The sequence below is a fragment of the Bison bison genome, unplaced genomic scaffold, assembly GCF_000754665.1.
Source record: "Bison bison bison isolate TAMUID 2011002044 unplaced genomic scaffold, Bison_UMD1.0 scf7180017864232, whole genome shotgun sequence".
NCBI classification, from domain to species: domain Eukaryota; kingdom Metazoa; phylum Chordata; class Mammalia; order Artiodactyla; family Bovidae; genus Bison; species Bison bison.
The window spans coordinates 562,828-575,177 of record NW_011494804.1 but is presented as its reverse complement, the minus strand read 5'-3'; positions in this window follow the sequence as shown (position 1 = coordinate 575,177).

The window sequence follows — 12,350 nt, the reverse complement described above, 5'->3', positions numbered from 1 at the left end:
ATTTTGATTCATGTATATTAACATCCTGTGTAAGTGGGTCCTGCAGACAAAGCTGAGTTTATTGGGAAACTCCAAAAAGAGGCTGATTTAGACAAAATTTTTACACTTTAGTCTGAGATAATGATTAATGGACAGAAACCAGTACTTCTAATTAACGAGCAAAGTATCATGCAATTTTGTCTCAATCAATGACCTATTTTTTACAAAGAAACTAATAGAGATAATAAGGTCATACTGTTTAAATTTTGAGTTTGTTTATAATACTATATTTTTGCACAGTAAAGCAGACGCTGTAGTGATGAGAATGAATCAGAACAAGTCTCTAAACTTTTCAATCCCTCATCTAAAAACTCCTCGTCTAAAAATTCAGGATGATAGAAAAAGATTATATTAGGGAAGTTACTGGGTTCGGTGGGTTGGCATCTATGAAGTGCTCAGAGTTGAAGAAACCAGTCTGCATAATCATCAGTTATTACTATTATTATAAAGCAACAAATGGTCCTGGGCATGTGGTTAGCCTACTATGAAACTTGGTGTTAAAAAGCAGCAAAAAAAAAAAAAAAAAGAGAGAGAGAGAGAGCAAGAAAAGAGGTGTGGGGGGGAAATATTTTTAACAAAATGAAAAAAAATGCTGTTATAAGAATTAGTTAGAACTAAAAGTCAAAAGATAGATATTTATAGGTTATTGGTGAATGCTGCTCTTTCTCCTTTGAGCTCTTCTGGTTCCTGTGCAAATGGGCTGGAAATCTAATGAGGACCATCTTCCTCACAACATATCAAATACCCCACCCTGAGACAGCGCCAAAAATACCACACAAAAGAACAGCCCTTCTCAGAGTATCCCAGCCTTCCTTTTCCAGATGGATGGTATAATAAAAATATTCCTCCAATTATTTCAGGGCTTTAAAAGAGAAAAAGAGAAGATACAGCTTAAGTTCGATCCTGAAAAGGCATGAAGCTGTCAGGGAAGCTATTTCTGAGCAGGTTGGCCCTTCCTAGTAAAGATTCTTTAAAAAAAATTTCTGTCTTGTTTAAAAAAACTATTAGAGGTAAGGTAGAAGAGTCACCTCCTTATATCTTAGTAGTCACAGCAGAAATACAGTGTGGAAGTTTGTGAAGCCATTTAAAATCCTGAGATTCTCAGACAAAAGACACAAGGTCAATACAGGAATATACAGGAATATTGAGCTCAATTTGGCAGCAGCATGAAAGGCACTTGCTTGTAAGATTTCTTCAGAGAACCTGTCTAAGGGAGTAACTGCTAAGGATATTCCTTCTTAATTTCTCTTTCCAGAACACACAACTTCCACTTGTGCAAAGTCTCCTCACAATGTGAGTCCATGTAAATGTCTATCAGAAGTAAGTAATAGAGTATCAGTACCAAGGACCAAGCTGAACCTGTGGAGGGTGCCCCCAGTGTAGACAGTACTCCCATCCAGTTCTCCGTCCTCTAACAAGTGAACTTGCAAAGGTCACTGTGTCCTCAGTCTGCATAGAGAGACTCCTCTTCTACAGTACATATCTTCTCTGAATACAAATTCCCTTAAGTAGAGTAATGCTGCTCATAACTGTATTATAGAGAAGTTCTATTTTCTAAAATTAAATCCAAAAATGAAAAGGAAGTTAAGGGGATTAACTTAGTAGACTATTGCAACAGAGACTGCATTGGCCCTGGAAAAACACTCATCTTTTCCATGCAACTGACGCTTATGATTAAATGGGACAATTCCATTTTATCTCTGGATAGATGCAGAGCAAAATCCTGTGATCATTCATGACAGAGTAAAGACACACGAGACAGTTTATTTGATACTTAGTGTTCAGAACCAAATTTAATAGTTCTGAGTGTTTATTCTGGCTACAGTTAGTACATGATTAGCAATCAAGAAGAGATGCAATCCTTTTCAATTAGAATAATCTTCTGAAAGGAGTTCCCATCAATCTTTTAGCCTCAGAGGAATTTCTCTTGAAAATTATTAAAAACTACCTAAGAAGTAAGGGTTCTCTGATTCTGTGTGGCATATGTGCAATTTATTTATTCAAATGCATTATTCTTTGTTATGAACACACCCCTGGTCTGCATTTAGGACCCTAAGCCTTATTTAGCATTTACATGGTGCTTCCCCGGTAGCTCAGATGGTAAAGAATCTGGCAGCAATTCAGGAGGCCTGTGTTGGATCCCTGGGTTGGGAAGATCCCCAGGAGAAAGGAACAGCATGTGTGGATCATACCAAACTCTGGAAAATTCTTCAAGAGATGGGAATACCAGACCACCTTACCTGCCTCCTGAGAAATCTGTATGCAGGTCAAGGAGCAATAGTTAGAACTGGACATAGAACAGACTGGTTCCAAATTGCAGAAAGAATACATCAAGGCTGTAGTGTCTCCCTACTTATTTAACTTATATGCAGACCACATCATGTGAAATGCCAGACTAGATGAAACACAAGCTGGAATCAAGATTGTAGGCAGAAATATCAATAACCTCAGATATGCAGATGACACCACCCCTATGGCAGAGAGTGAAGAACTAAAGAGCCTCTTGGTGAAAGTGAAAGAGGAGAGTGAAAAAGCTGGCTTAAAACTCAGCATTCAAAAAACTAAGATCATGGCATCCGGTCCCATTACTTCATGGCAAATAGATGGGGAAACAATGGAAACAGTGAGAGACTTTATTTTTGGGGGCTCCAAAATCACTGCAGATGGGGAGTGAGCCATGAAATTAAAGATACTTGCTCCTTGGGAGAAAAGTTATGACCAAACTAGACAGCATATTAAAAAGCAGAGATATCACTTTGCCAACAAAGGTCCATCTAGTCAAAGATATGGTTTTCCCAGTAGTTACATATGGATGTGAGAGTTGGACTATGAAGAAAGCTGAGCATGGAAGAATTGATGCTTTTGAACTGTGGTGTTGGAGAAGACTCTTGAGAGTCCCTTGGACTGCAAGGAGATCATCCTGTCAAATCCTAAAGGAAATCAGATCTGAATATGCATTGGAAGGACTGATGTTGAAGCTGAAACTCCAATACCTTGGCCACCTGATGCGAAGAACTGACTCATTGGGAAAGACTCTGATGCTGGGAAAGAATGAGGGTGGGAGGAGAAGGTGACGACAGAGGATGATATGGTTGGATGGTGTCACTGACTCACTGGACATGAATTTGAGCAAGTTCTAGGAGTTGGTGATGGACAGGGAAGTCTGGTGTGCTGCAGTCCATGGGGGTCACAAAGAATCGGACAGGACCAGGCAAGTGAATTGAATTGAACTGAACCCAGGCCAATATTCTTGCCTGGAGAATTCCATGGATAGAAGAGCCTGGCATGTTACAGTCCAAGGAGTTGCAGAGAGTCAGACACAACTGAGAGACTTTCATTTTCTACTTTTAGAAACGTATGCTACAGGCATTTTTACTAGCTATTCCTTACAGCACCCTGGTGCAATAGAACAACATTACTGTATTACTTCCTAGATGTAATACAAACTCAAGCAGTGCTTGGAAGTATGGCCATTCTTAACTGATACATTCAGAATTAAAGATGTGACTTCAAGGTACATTGTTTTACTGGATGAGCCAATAAAAATGTTTTAAAAAAGAAATGAGGGATTTGGATGTGCTTCTTGTCTTGATTCACTACAACATTATATATATTGGTTACCTTTTAGGACACCAAACGCATATGTTAGTAAAACAGTATGTTCAAAAGCTCACAAAATATCTTCCATACACAAACATATACCTGTCTTCCAGAATTCAGCTGGGAATGCATTCCTCCTAAAAGGAAGGCTGGATGAATCAGTTACTATTTTTGTTGTAAGATTATCTTTCAATGATTGCTTTTTGAGGACATAGCATCTCCCAAGGAAGAGGCTAATACTAATCTTTTCGAAAACTGTCCATTTGTCTCCTGTTGTTGTTTCTATATCAATACATGTGGTTGTTAGCTACTTCTGCCTACCCAAGACACACTAGTTGCACAGATGACAGATTCAGGCATAGTTGAGCCCCAGTAAACCAATCATTTCAGTGCTGTCAAACCAATAGAACACTTAATCAAGGTCATTACTTCTCTTTGTTATTCTCTTGTTACAGCTGGGAGATAATTTTATTTATTTCATTGGTTTCTTAGTTTCTGAGCTATACAAAACAGATGTATTGAACTACCACTTTGTGAAAGGAACATTGTAAATGGTGGGGATAAAAATTGATGAGTGGGTCTAAGCAAAATCTCAACTAGTTGAAATCATAATGATATTTTCTCTGGGTAGTTTGGCCATTTACTATTTCTATATGGTTTTATGTATTTTCAGGCACTTTTGATTAAGCAAGCAGTCTCATACACTTCATCACTCTACTGGAGTGGCATGAGCCAGTGGAAAAGTACTTGGGAGTAAGGACTGGGGGTTGATTGGTGGGGTGTGTTGAGCACATTGAGTTATTCCTGTATTTGCAATTTTTTTTTTTTTTTTACTCTACGATTAGGCCATCTGTATTTGGTAATCGGTACCCATCCTACATATATTAGGCTCCTACCTGCCCATAGAGACAGAGAAATAAGGTTATCATCTCCTTTGAAGTTTAGATTGTAACGACAGAGTTCCTGGGTCCTCAAGAAAGACCTGGAGAATCCCATGGATAGAGGAACCTGCAGGCTGTAGTCTGTAGGTCACAAAGAGTCAGACATGATTGAAGTGACAAGAAAGACATTCCCTGGGTTGGAAACTGCCAAGAGACTGGGAAAAAACTTACATACACATCAAAGGAACAGAGGAAGGATTTACAGTTGTGATTTTTCTAAAGGAAATGCTCCAAGGGAATTCCCTGAGGACCCAGTGATTTCAATTTGGTGCTTTTACTATCATGGCCTGGGTTCAATCCCTAAAGGGGGAACTAATATCCCATAAGTCACTGGAGTGGCCAAAAATAAATAAAGCAATTGCTCTAAGAAAAGGGACATCATGGGCCTGTGGTTGAGAAGGACCTTGAATAATCTTAAGCGAGTTGAGGGGAATTTTAAGACCATTTTGGTCACCACTGTTTGTGGAGATCATGAAAGTTGGCAAATCGATTAAACTCTGAAAGGGGGAGAGACTCCTGCAGTCATCAACTTTCCAGGAAGGTGAGAGAGGGCTTAACGAGGTCCCTACATGTTACTGTTAGGGCGGGGCTAAAGTAGTAGTCTTTTTCATGGCTCATGGATCAGAGGCTTGCCTATTTATTCAAATAAATAGATAGCTTTTGTTTTGAAGTAGCTGAGAATTCTAGTTATAGAGTCAGGCTGATTTTTCACTAAGATTCTGTCCTTGAAATGTATTTGCAGTGAAATCTGGAAATTTTACTTAATGTTTCTACTATGAATAGATAATTATACCTATCTCATAAGTATATTGAAAGAACTAAATGAAAATGTTTCTAAGGGACATTTTCCATACAGTTCTTGGCACATGATGAATGCTCAAGAAAGGGTATACACTTGATGTGTACCTAAATGAGGTATCAGCCTACTGCCTAATATTATTCTCATTCTATGTCTCAAACCCAGCAAAATAAGCACTTTATATTTAGCTCTGCTCTTGGGAAAAAATGCAACAATCTCTTTGCTCATGTGTTAATTTAATTATTAATATTTATCATTGTTATTAATTATACTTTGCATTCACATATAATTTATGAATTGATTATCACAAGTGGAAGTGATCTTAAAAGAACTTATTCCAAGAAAGCAGGTTTTTATTTCTTTGGAACACTCTCATTTCTTTAGCCTTTAAAAAATGTTATTTGAATAGTGATTTCATCAAAGCTTTTTATATCCTTGTTACCTTACCATTCTGAATCTTTAGAGAAGCTATTTGTAAGCGTGAAAGGCTTTAGAAGGGAAAACCAGTACAACAGAGTTAGATTCATTTCTAAAAAAAAAAAAATCCCCAAACTTCTGTAGGCCACTAGCAGAGGAGGGTTTTCTTTATAACAAGAGCCCTGCCACTCTATGGGCCTTTTTTTTTGCAAATAGAGAATTTCTGGGTTTCCAGCTTTCCTTAAATGCCAAGCTTCCTGTATCACCAGTACTAATCGCCTTGGCAGGAAAGACGTCAAATAACCTCAGTGTAGAAAGCAAGGCTGTCGTTTTTGCTCAGTTGTTGGAAACCAAACATTAACTAGAACATCAGTATAAATATGATCTTGATGCAGTGACTCATTCTGTTTTAACTTAATTTCACTTAAAATTTAACAGGGCAAGAAAATAACTATTTTTTAAATGCCTCCTATGTTCTCAGTACTTTTTGATGTATCTACAAGATATCCTTGAAGAGAAAGACTGACGTTTGCTGTAGGCTAGATGTTTACATTCCCATCATATTCACTGGTTGAAATCCGAACCTCCATATATTGGAAAGTGAGTCTTTTAGGAGATACTTAGGTCAGGATGGTGGATCCAATCCTGATATATATGTCCAATGTATATTCATATATTGGAAAGTGAGTCTTTTAGGAGATGATTAGGTCAGGATGGTGAGTCCCTAATGAATGGGGTTAGTTCTCTTGTAAAAGAAGCCCCAGAGAGAGCTCTTTCGTGTCTTCTGCTGTGTGAGAACAAAGCAAGACCATGGCCATCTGTGAACCAGGAAGCAAGCCTTCACTAGTCACCAAATCTACCAGTGTCTTGATCTTGAACTTCTCAGCCTCTAGAACTGTAAGAAATAAGCTTCTGTGGCTTAAGCATAAGCATAACCATTTGCTTATGCTCAGAGAAGATACAGATCTTTGTTTACTTCTCTTATCAACTAGGGTTTAAATGAATGGTTTTAAAATATGTTCTTCTCATCTCTGAATCAAGGAAAAGACATCACTCTCAATTTTCTTTTCCAAGAGATATTAAGAGAAATGTTAATTAAAAAATAAAAAAGAAAATAATTTGGTATGTAGGTGGGAAATAAATATTCGAAGTCGCTTACCTCTACTACTAATCAAAAATAAGTGGCTTTCTGCAAGTGAAGACAATAACATACTCCCAGATGCTTTAGATAAAAAGCAAAGAATCACAATAATTAATTTGATTAAATATCTAGCTCTGGAGATATTAAATTTTGTTACTTCTTCTATCTCGTATAATTAAATACTAAAAAGAAAATGCCTGCTATTGATAAGCTATTTAGAATTCAAAAAGCTTAGTTTAAGCAAAGTACAAAAGACTTGACACTACAAATCATGAGTGGAAAAATCTCAAGGTATAAAAACCTTTAAATGATTTCCATTGCAACTTATAAGGTGTGCCACTGGTAGCCATCGGTCTAGAAGAAGCTCCAACAAGAAGAAATGTGTTCATGAAACTTGTCATGAATAAGAAAGCTTGCAGCTGTTAGACCTGCAAAGAGAGAATTACAATAATGTAGCCTGCTGGCAATTTAGCTTAGCCAAAATCACAGAAAATATATACATGATATTAAAATTCTGATATCTTGTTCTTGTGTCAGAAATGACGGTGACAGGGGGAAAAAGAATCCATTGTTGTGACAAAAGCCCTAGGACCACACGAAACGGCCAAGTATGTCATCAAAATGAAGACAGTATGAGCTTATCTGCCTGAAATGCTTTGTTCACACCCTAGCTAAAATTAGTTGAAATGTGATTCTACTCTATTTAAAACAGTTCTTTTTTTCATTTTCAGCTTCATTTAGAGAAAAAAGTTATTTTTCTAAAGAAAAATTCTCCTGGCAAGAACTGATACAAGTTCATGAAACTGTAATCTCAACAACCAGGTAATGGGCAAATCTACAGTTCACAGTAATTTATTCTGTTTTGTCTAGTCATCCGACCTGGTTACATCTGTTACTTTATTTACTTACTCGTATCTGGGGTTAGTGAGGGATCAAAACAGTAACACTGTCACAAAAAAATATATCTTATAGTAGTGTTCTTGTTTTTTGATACATACAAATTTATAGAGCTCAACAAATCAACACAAAATAAAACACACCCAGACACTGTCACTTGACTGTCTATTCATATTAATACTATACTTAATGCCGTGTTAAATTGTCCCTTCTACTGTTTACTTGCTTCTGGTTGAAATATGATATTTTATATTTATCCTTTACATGTTGCTGATATTTAGAAACTTGTAATTATCTATCTTGTAACCTTTATGTTAATGTCATCATAATCACAACCTGGTTTGAGTGCAAATTAGCAAAACTCTACTGGAATTCCATTTGGAAATATATGTCAAAATTTACCCAGAAAAGGTCTCCCAGTGCTTTTAGCTCATCTGGGAGCACTGATGGCAGACTCAGAGCATCCTCTCTAAGGCTCTGGTGTTCACCTGCTCTGCTCTGTACCCATCTAATGTTGGCATGGCAGCTGTTGTTTATGGTAGTTTTAACTTTGTGAGCAGCCAGTGATACAATAGGTCTTGCATGGCAGAAGTTTAGACTAATTTGGGGGTCCAGACGTCTGTGTGTGTTTATTAATAAAGCTTATTAGTTGAATTCTTCAAAAAATTGACCAAGAAATTCTGCTTCTAAGAATTTATCCGATGGATACATATTTTCAAAATACTTTATGTATAAGTTCAGTCACTGAATCATTCTTTCTAAGGCAAAACACTGGAAACTAAATAAAGTTTAACCCATAGAGAAGATGGGTTAAGCTAACTAGGGTAAAATCACAAAATTAACCATTACGCAGTCATAGAAAACAGCAAGGTTGCTTATTTATGTGCTCATATGGAAACATGTCTAATATATACTAGTAATGAAAATATATCAATTATTAAGATATCAAACATTGTATAGAATAGTACCTAGAGAGGAAGATATATACACATAGCTGAAAAAATTTCGTTAGAAACAAATGCCATTTTCTTCTATGTTTTGGGAAACTAGTTGGACAGATAAGAAAGCACTAGTAGGACTAATTTTCCATGAATGTTCTTATAGTTTTAATTTTTTTTTCCATTTTGTGAATGTATTACTGGGCAAGGAAAGTTTAGTGCAGCTGTCCTAAGTTACTCAAAATATGCACATTTCAAGGAAAGATCTGTCTTCAGGACTGGCCTGTGGTGGACTCCCGGGAGGTAGCATCCTAGTCTTTGGTATATTCTTCCTGAGAAGAATGATTTTTGTGACTGATGCCTTAGATGACACTGTATTTATGCTAAATACCTGTGTTTGTATACAAGATGCTGAGTCACACTCTATAACAACCTGATCAAATACAGTTTTTCCTAGCAATGTCATTGATAATGAACAGTTGCTTTATCTCAAGGAGTGTGGTGTGGGAAGACTAGGATGTGAGTTGTTAAGGTCAACCACGCAGGTACTACATGCCTTGGTGACTGAGACTTAATAAATAAATGGACACCAAGCTCCGGGCTGAGCCTCTGTGGCTGCCATCACCTCACACACACTGTCATATAATGTTGCTGGGATAACTGGGTGTGTCCTCCTTTGACTCTACTGGGAGGAAACACCACCAAGAGCTTGCAGAGGGCTTCTTGTAATCTCTGTCTCATCTGAATTTGCCTTTTGCTGGTTTTAATCTGCATCCCTTCACTGAGAAAATCACTTTTCTGAGTCCTAGGAAACCTTGTAGCATATCACTGTGTCTCAGAATGATCCTGGGGACTCTGTATATTCCAAAAATCAAAGGAAAACATTTTAAAGTTTAAATTGCTTTTATCGAAGTCAACTCGATTAGTTTATTGAAATCCTACTATAAACAGATTTAGTGCTAAACATTGGGAGAAATCCTAGACTAAGGCCTCCATCAAGTTTATTGGCCGACTGAGGGATAAAATTATGACAGTGAAATTATCTGCAATGCAAGGAGTTATGACTATTTCATACATAGAGTGAATTAGAGGAGTTCCTGGAGTCTACAGATTATTTTTGTTGTGGAAAGAATACAAGCACTGTTTATGAAAGCAATCTTCTCTTACTGAACATTTAATGTGCTCTGCTGTTCTAGCTGTTTGTTTTATTTTCATGGTCTCTAAATCACTTCAAGGTAAACATTTACATTCTTATTTTACGTATGAGGAAATCAAGGTTCTGAGAGCCTGAGGCCAAAATTGATCACTTAATAAGTGGTGAAAGTAGGTTTCTGATTAAAAATAAGTACATAACATTTCTCTTATATTTATTAGGGTACTATAAACACAATATAGTCACTTGATATTATATGAATACATTGTCTAAGATTTAAAGCTTTAGAAATGAAACATTCTCAGGGTTAGAGAGATTAAGTAACACTTAGCTAGGAAGAGCCAGACCCCAAATTTGATGTTCTGTCTTCTTGAATCTGAAGATGGCATTTCCTCCCATTGTGTTAAAGTGTCCTATGAAGCTAAAACATTATCTATAAATATTTTTTTTTCAATTTTAAAAATTTTATTGATATATATGGCTCAGATGTTAAAGAATCTCCCTGCAATGTAGAAGACCCAGGTTCTATTCCTGGGTCAGAAAGATCCCTTGGAGGAGGGCATGGCAACCCACTCCAGTATTCTTCCCTGGAGAATCCCATGGACAGAGGAGCCTGGTGGGCTACAGTCCATGAGGTCACAAAGAGTTGGACGTGACTGGGTGACTAACACTTTCATTTTCATAATTGATTTACAATATTGTGTTAATTTCTGCTGTATAGCAAAGTTAGATATAGATATATATTATTTATATATATATAAATAATATATATATTATACATTTATTTTATTATATTTTATATATATTATATATATAATATATATATTATTTTTCACATTATTTTCTATCATGGTTTACCACAGGGTATTGAATACAGTTCTCTGTACTGTACAGGAAGACCTTGTTGTTTATCCATTCTGTATATAATAGTTTGCATCTGTTAGACCCAAATAAGATTTGTAAAACAGACCACACTTATACGATTCTAGGGAAATAACAATACATCTGGTCTTAACAAGAATTTTCAGTAATGCTATATTTATCTATGAATATAAACTAATAGTACAGGAGAAACTATTACAGTAGTAAACTTTAAATAGTATGAAAATAAATGCATATAAAACTGCCGAATATTTCACATAAGTGAAATACATGTGTTTTATAAACAAAAGAAGGTGAAACAGTGGTAGTATTGCCTAACTTCAACTAAAAATAAATGAGGGAGTCCAGATATGCATTTATCAGACTTTCACTTTTATCCTTGAAATATCTTTTGTACTTTGAATGTATTGATATATGTCACAAGTAATCACAGAAACAGTAAAAAGTTGTCAGATTGCATTAATAGATAGTGTGCATGTAGCAACATCATCGTTATTAACCTAGGTATTAATTTCCAAGCAATTTCTTCAAAACTCTTAGATGTAGGCTAAATGCAGCTTTGTTTGATGACCCCCATCATTGCATTGTTATTGAAGGATCCAACAGAAATTTAGATTGCTAACTAAATTAAGCACATTAAAAGCTTATCTGAAACTCCAAATTATAGCCTTTGAAGATTCAAAAAGTCAGAAACACAAAGACAGCTATATTTAACTGATTTAAAAGAAAAAATAACACAGCTGGAAATTAATCATAAAATGCAGTGCTCATAATACAGAACTGCATGTCGTTTTCATTAATGTCTATCCAAGCATTCAAATGATGCTTCAACTTAAGACAATATACATTTCCCTTAGGACATACACTGTATTAAGAGTAAGGTTGTTTTTATGTTTAATTGGGAAGAATGAAGAACTGTTTGAATCTTGCCATACTTTATAAGCAATAAGCCTGTATTACCCCCAAAGGCAAGTCAGATGCAAAGATTTTCTTAAGAGGAGATTAGTGAAACACATGCTTCTTATGATAAGAATTGGTATGGAGGAAACTGATGAGATAACATAACTCTTAACCATCAAAATTTTCCTGAGAGATGTCCATAAATTCAGGATTACAAATCTGATTGATCAAGGCTGTGGGACTGAAATAGTGTCACATGATGAGATTTTGCATCCACTGAGGTAGGATCATTGCACGTGTACCAGGGAAGCTAGTTGATGCTTATATATAGTTGCTGTTTAGTTGCTAAGTCATGTCTGACTCTTTTGTGACTCCAGGGGCTGTAGCCCACCAGTTGTCTCTGTCCATGGGATTTCCCAGGCAAGAATACTGGAGGGGTTGTCATTTCCTTCTGCAGATACTTATATATCAGATCAGATCAGATTAAGTCAGTCGCTCAGTTGTGTCCGACTCCTTGCGACTCCATGAATTGCAGCAAACCAGGCCTCCCTGTCCATCACCAACTCCCGGAGTTCACTCAGACTCACGTCCATCGAGTCAGTGATGCCATCCAGCCATCTCATCCTCTGTCATCCCCTTCTCC